This window comes from Hypanus sabinus, chromosome 9 (genome assembly GCF_030144855.1).
Source record: "Hypanus sabinus isolate sHypSab1 chromosome 9, sHypSab1.hap1, whole genome shotgun sequence".
NCBI classification, from domain to species: domain Eukaryota; kingdom Metazoa; phylum Chordata; class Chondrichthyes; order Myliobatiformes; family Dasyatidae; genus Hypanus; species Hypanus sabinus.
In genome coordinates, this window is record NC_082714.1 from 115463953 (window position 1) to 115470907 (window position 6955).

A 6955-nucleotide genomic window follows, 5' to 3' on the forward strand; every position below is an offset into this window, starting at 1 on the left:
CTTCATCCTCCGACGATGAGAGGTTGCTGGTGTCTGTTTGCTGCCCTGCCCTGTTCTTCCCATTCTTTTTATCCTCAGCAGTCCATTGTCTCTTGGATGTTGTCTTTTGAGATATCCTTTGCTTTCTCCCCATCTGCTTGTCTCTCTGCCTTCCTCCTCTCCATAGACTCTTCCTCATCTTGTGAATGGGCCTGTGGCTTTTCAGCCGGGTTGGTGGGTGTAGAAGTTCAAGGTGGTCAGCCTTTCCTCAGCCACAATCTCTGTTTCAGTGCTAGTCATGGCCTCTGCGCTGGTGGTGGCCGCATCGGTAATAGACTAAGTTTTCTCAGTGCCACCTCCCTCTCTGATTGCTTGTGCATAGCCACCAGCATGTTTTGAACAGGTTTGTGGAGCTGACTTGCACCTGCACACCAGTCACCGCATTTCTTTTTCCTGCAGTCCTTCCTGGTTACAGTTCTTGCAGAATACGGCACTGAATTGGGCAGCCACATGACCAGGCTTGTTTCAGTAATGGCAAAGCTGGGGTCAACCGGCATACACCATGCAGTCATAGTTCCCTCTGATAGCAAAAGCTGAGGAAGAGTGGATGATAGAGCCATTTGAATCCACCCTCGGCTTGATCCTCACCTGCGGCTTGCTTGCCTATGTCTCTAACATATCTCTTATGTCCAGTTTCCTGATCCCTCGATGTAATGGGTAAGGAAAAAGAGAATGTCCAAAATAGGCAGATGGATGGTGAAGAGTCGCTGTGCTTTCTGCACTTTCTCTGCCATCCCACTGTGTACGTGAAGTTGACACAGAAGAAGCTATTACCAGTTAAGTTTTGGATGCAGTAAATATTCTTCATGCTGAACCTGCAGCCTCAAGCAGGACCTTCTGAGTGAAGCAGTGCTGTTTCAGCTCCACCCTGATGGAGTTCAGACCCCAGGCTCTCCATTCTAACTGGGCGTTGATTACTAGAAAGGGTGTTAGACTGGTTTCCCCAACAGCACAGTGATCCACTCTTACTGTATATCAGCAGATTAAGCTCTTCTCTGTCCCTAGATCACGACAAGTCTCTGTTCTGTCCTCAATGTCACCAGCAATCCACCATGATACTACACCTAACCTTAGCCAACAGGATGAAAAGCAGCTTTCTTTACTCCTAGTCCGGGTGTTGATCAGATTTCTGGGGTAGAGCTTGATTATGATATTTCCAACTCAGTCCTAAGTATCACCTTCAAGTCAAGATTGACACCTATTAATATACAATAATCTTTCTCTCTTTGATGCATTATAAGTAGGTTAGTTACACCTTTCTGGGAATATAAATATGAAGTTCCTAATTTAACTACTTGGGACTCTACATTTTCAATGCCCTGGGAAGGGCCTGTGGTCTGTGGTCCATTTCCCTGCACTGTCCATGTTTACTTAAGCTTCCACATTAATCTTTGAAAGGCAAAAGTGAAGATGAACAAGCAGGGGACAAACTGATAGTCAACAGACACCTACTACCCACCACTATCTGCACAAATGATTCTCTTAAGATGACTTAATTAGCTTTGTATATTTTCTGGAAGTCTATTGCCATAACTTGTTGATATGAAAGGTAAGCTACCTTGAAGCTTAATAATTAAAATCACTGTACCATTAAAATTTCTTGCAAAATATTGCTATTTTTTTGGCATTGACTTGAAAGCTCTGGCACAAGCATTGTTTATTCTCAGTTGCTGATATGTCATATTGTTCTCCAAACTAGTAGCATGGAACTCAGGATAACATTTTTTGAGCCTTTAATATATGACCATGAACCAAGATCTATTTTCTTTTGCTGTAAAGTGGCAAGGAGTAATCACAACTGACTATAGATTTTATGATAAGCGCAGTCAAATATTGACTGACATTTTTGCTTTAAGGGAGCCAGATAGAATTAGGTGGCTAAGAATGCAAAGTTTATTATTGAATCCAGCAAATCTTAGAACCATCTGGTCTTGCAGATAAATCCAATAAATAAAACAACAACAGCCTCAGCCTGGGTTATTTAACAGATTGTAATCTTGAAATGACCATGATAATTACTGCCTGGCCTCTGCTTTGGATTTTGGTGTTGATTGCAAGGGAAAAAGCAAATGAAGGAGCTTGCATGATATATAAGACCATAACGTAAAGGAGCAGAATTAGGCCATTCAGCCCATCAATTCTACTCCACCATTCAATCATGGCTGATTTATTATCCCTCTCAAACCTATTCTCCTGCCTTCTCATAACTTTTGATGACCTTACTAATCAAGAACCTGTCACCCTCCGCTTTAAATATACTCAATGACTTGGTCTCCACATCTCTCTGTGGCATTGAGTTCCATAGATTCACTGCCCTCTGGCTAAAGAAATTCCTCTTCATTTCTATTCTAAATGGACATCCCTCTATTCTGAGGCTATGCTCTCTGGTCCTAGACTTTCCCACTATCAAAACATCCTTTACATGCCACTCTATCTAGGCCTTCAATAGGTTTCACTGAGATCGCCTCATTCTTTGAAACTCCACTGAGTACAGCCCCAGAACCATCAAATACTCCTCAGACATTAATTCTTTCATTCTGGGGATCATTCTCTTAAACTTCCTCTGAACCCTTTTCCAATGTCTGCGCATCCTTCCTCAGATAAGGGACCCAAAACTGCTCAAAATCTCGAAGTGCAGCCTGAACAAAACCTTATAAAGCCTCAGCATGACATCCCTGTTTTCTATTTTAGTCCTCCTGCAATGAATGCTAGCTTGGCATTTATCATACAGATGTATATTCTTCTCTCTTTGTAAGCAAAAATCTTTCAAAGTGTTGCTGCTATTTAGCAAATGGAAGCAATGTATTTAATTTGTTGTGTTAGATTTCTAATGTCTCTAGACTGGTAAAGCTATGTATAGGTGTGGACAGTGAATCAAACTGTCTATTACTCTACATTATATACTTAAGGGTAGTCAACACTTGTTCAAAATTAAGGAACAAATTGAGCACAGTACATACTATAGGTGAATTTTCATGATGATGGAGCAAATGGTGCAAAATATTTCTTAAAGCAAAAATTTCTGCCTTGACAGATAAGATTCTTGAGTACCCACTTAGAAGATACAGGTAGAGTATAAAACACTATACTGGCTCTTCAACCGACAATGTTGTGCTAACCTTTTAACTTCCTCTGAAGATCAATATAACCTTTACCAGCCTTTTTTCTCTCTGTCATGTGTCTATCTCAGAGTGTCTTTAATGTCCCTAATGTATCTACATCTACCACCAGCTGTGTCTGGGCATTACATGCACCTATCACTCTCTTTAAAAAAGCATACATCTGACTTTGTCCCTATATGTCTCCAATCATTTTAAAATTAAGCCCCATCATATAATCCATTTCCACCCTTGGAAGAAGTCTCTGGCTATCCACTCAATCTATGCCTCTTATCACCTTATATACCTCAGTCAAACCACCTCTCATTCTCCTTTGCTCCAAAGAGAGAAGCACTAGGTTATTCATCCTATCCTAAAAAGACATGCTCTCTAATCCGGGTAAAATCCAGTAAATCTCCTCCGAAACATCTCTAAAGTTTCTCTATCATTCCTATAATGAGGCAACTAGAACTGAACACAATGTTCCAAGTGTGGTCTAACCAGGGTTTTATAGAGCTCCAACATTTCCTTGTGACTCTTGAACTCAATCCCCTGACTAATGAAGGCCAATGCACAATATTCCTTCTTAATAATCTGATCAACTTGGATGGCAACTTTGAGGGATCTGTGGATGTGCACCTGAAGGTCTCTGACTGCTAAGAATCCTGCCATTAACCCTGTATTCTTCCTTCTAAATCAACCTTCCAAAGTGAATCACTTCACAATTTAAACTCCATCTTCCACTTCTCAGCTCAGTCTTTACTAATGTTGACCAGTTTCAGCATATCAGCCAGTCTTATGCTGTCTTCACAAATGACAAGATCCCTTTCAGTGGTGAATGCTGATGCAAAGTATTCATTAAAGGCCTCTCCCACCTCCTCCAACCAGGGACGTGTTTCTGCTTCTATCCCTGATTGGTCCTACCCTCATTTTTGTCATGCTTCTGTTCTTCACATGTGTACAGAATGCCTTGGGGTTTTTCTTAATCCTACTCACCAAGCCTTCTCATGCCCTCCTCTAGCTCTCCTATGACCATTCTTTGGCTTCCTCCTGGCTCTTATAATTCTCTAGAGCCTTGTCTGATCCTTGCTTCCTAATCCTTAAGTAAGCTTCTTTCTTCCCCTTGACTGGACTTTCCACATCTCCTGTTAACCACGGTTCCTTCACCCTACCAAACCCAAACCCTGCTTCAATAGCTAAGCAGGGGATCTATTTCGGTTCAGGGATGCTATTGAAACATTTTTACCAGAGCTCTCTGTGCAAAGTTTTATGTATGCAAGCACTGAGATATACTCTTTTCTGCAATTATGCACATGGATGCAAAATTTCAGGAGTTGCATACATCTCAGCAAACAGACCATGAAGTGATATTGAAACATCACCATATGGTATTCTCCATCACAACACTGTTTCAACTGCGTTGCATTGTAGAGGAGAGCAGACATAGCATCATCTACTGGCTCACTGTTGTTCTGAAAACATGGTGTAACGTGGATAAGGATGCAAAGGGAACACTCCCACAGCAAATCCTACTGAAAAGTGAAGATGGGTTCACCCAAATAATAACCTCTTCCATCAATGATTGCAATTCAACTGACCATGATGCCTGTTTTAAAGAGCATAGCAACAAAATAAGTAATGTTGTGTCTATCTTAAAATCCTTATTCGATGTGTCAAGAATCTTGACACCATACAGGTCACAGTAGCCCACTTGAATGACACTCATCTGCAACTATTCACTCATTTACACTGTGGCAGTGGTTTGTATCATCTAATCAATGAACTCTAACAACTTACCAACTTCTTGGACAGCATCTTCCAAGGCCTTCTAAAGCTTAGGAACATCACTGCCTAGAAGTTGTCCTACAAGCCACACACTACCCTGAGAAATATCTGACATTCTTTTACTCTCTCTGAGCCAAAATCTGGAACTCTCTCCCTAAGAGCAGGTAGGGAGAGGGCTGCAGTGGTTCCAAACCACCTTCTCAAGGGTAGTTAGAGATATGTAATTAAAGGCCGGGTTGCCCTGCAAAGTCCTTGAATGGATTTAAAACAAAAAAAAAGTTTGCACATGCATGAATTGTAGCAGCAGTAGTGAGGTCAACATGCTCTGAACATGGACATCACAATCAAATGTTTCATTATGCCCATGCGTGCTTCATTAAGTGTGAATAGTAAACTATTTTACATTGCAATTTAGTCCTTTGAAAGCAAACAGCCCTGCATCAGATGGCTGAAAGAGCTGGATCGATTGGCTCTGGTGGCCTATCCAAACTTACAGCACTGCTTTACAGCCTTTACAACCCTGCTGGCCCATTCAACCTGTAGCCAGATTCACAGACCACCCTGTAAGGTGGAGAGTGATTAGTAGCGATTAGACTCAAGTTCCTGTCCCCAAAATTGCCCCATTGCTTTTATAGTTTCTTGTTTCCTGTTGTCAGATATTTAAACTAATTTTGGATTTGCAATGAAATAAAATAACAATTAAAACATAAAAACAAGTTTTAAAACATCTTCAAGTGTAGGAAAGTCATGAGAAAAGGTACAGAATACAATAAATATACACTATAACTAGACCAATCTCTGCTATGACATGTAGATGCAGAAGTCAGAGACAGTCTGGTCTGTGATGGAGATCACTGGCACTCCTCTGTGAAAATTAGCAGAAGTTGCAAGGTTTGGCCCAATTTCAGTGTACGCCAGTTGGATTGAGGTGATTTTAAATCTGTTGAAAATCTGAAGGAAATGTTGAAATTAATCAGGAAGCCAGCCAGAAACAAATGAACTCTACTGGCCTGAAGCACACAGATCTCAAATGGAGCTTCATGCTTGCCTCCCACATCAGGCTCCTGGCCGCTCTAAATTGTTGCAATCATGTGATTTCCAATGCATCATCTTGCCATATGGTGCAAAAGGATACAAGCAGCAAGTGGGTGTTGAAAACTATTCTGATTTGGTTTGGACCGCTCATACCGTTGGAAAGGTTTTATGTCATTTCTGAACAGTGCAGATAATTATTGCACTGAACCAAATTGAAAATTAATTTTAATTGATTACTAAAAGAAAACAAAAAAAAATTTAAGAGCACCTGAACTGCTTTATGTGAGCTGATTAAAAACATTAGAATAGCTAAATCCCTGGGGTCAGATGGGATATACCCAGATGGCTACAGAAAGCAAGGGAAGTGATTGCTGGGGCATTGATAATAATATTTGCATTCTCCCTGGCTACATGAGAAAATCAGAGGCTTGGAGGAAAAAACTCTTCTTGGGCCTCCAGTCGGTACAGGTATCAATTTTAACCAACGTTTCAATGACAAACTCTACCATCTAATGCCTGGGCAAGTCTAGTCCAGTGGTATTTATACCCCTCTTGTCCATCCCTCCTGATTGTTTAGTTCTTATCCAATCAGGTTTCCGCTAATCCACTTTGTTTGTAATCAAATTCCAGTTCTGACTTAGAGTGAAACCTTTGTCTTTGTTAAAATTCTCTTCCTCTAGTTTTATTTCAATGACTTCTTCACCAGGCAGTCTCAAAAGACATTGGTGTGGCACAGTAGTTTTGTGCTGTTGAAGTCCATCTTACGGCCATTGCGAATACAATGTTCTGCCGCTGCCAATTTCTCCAGGAAACCAAAACGGATACGCCTCTTGTGCTCCTTGATGCAGGCTTCCACTATGCATCTCGTAAGGTCGATATACACTGCTCCACATTTATAAGGAATCCAGTAAGCACCAGACATCCTGAGTCCCAGGTCATCTTTGACCCATATAAGCTGTGATTTGAGCTTCCTTATATTTCTCATATACCTTTTCTAT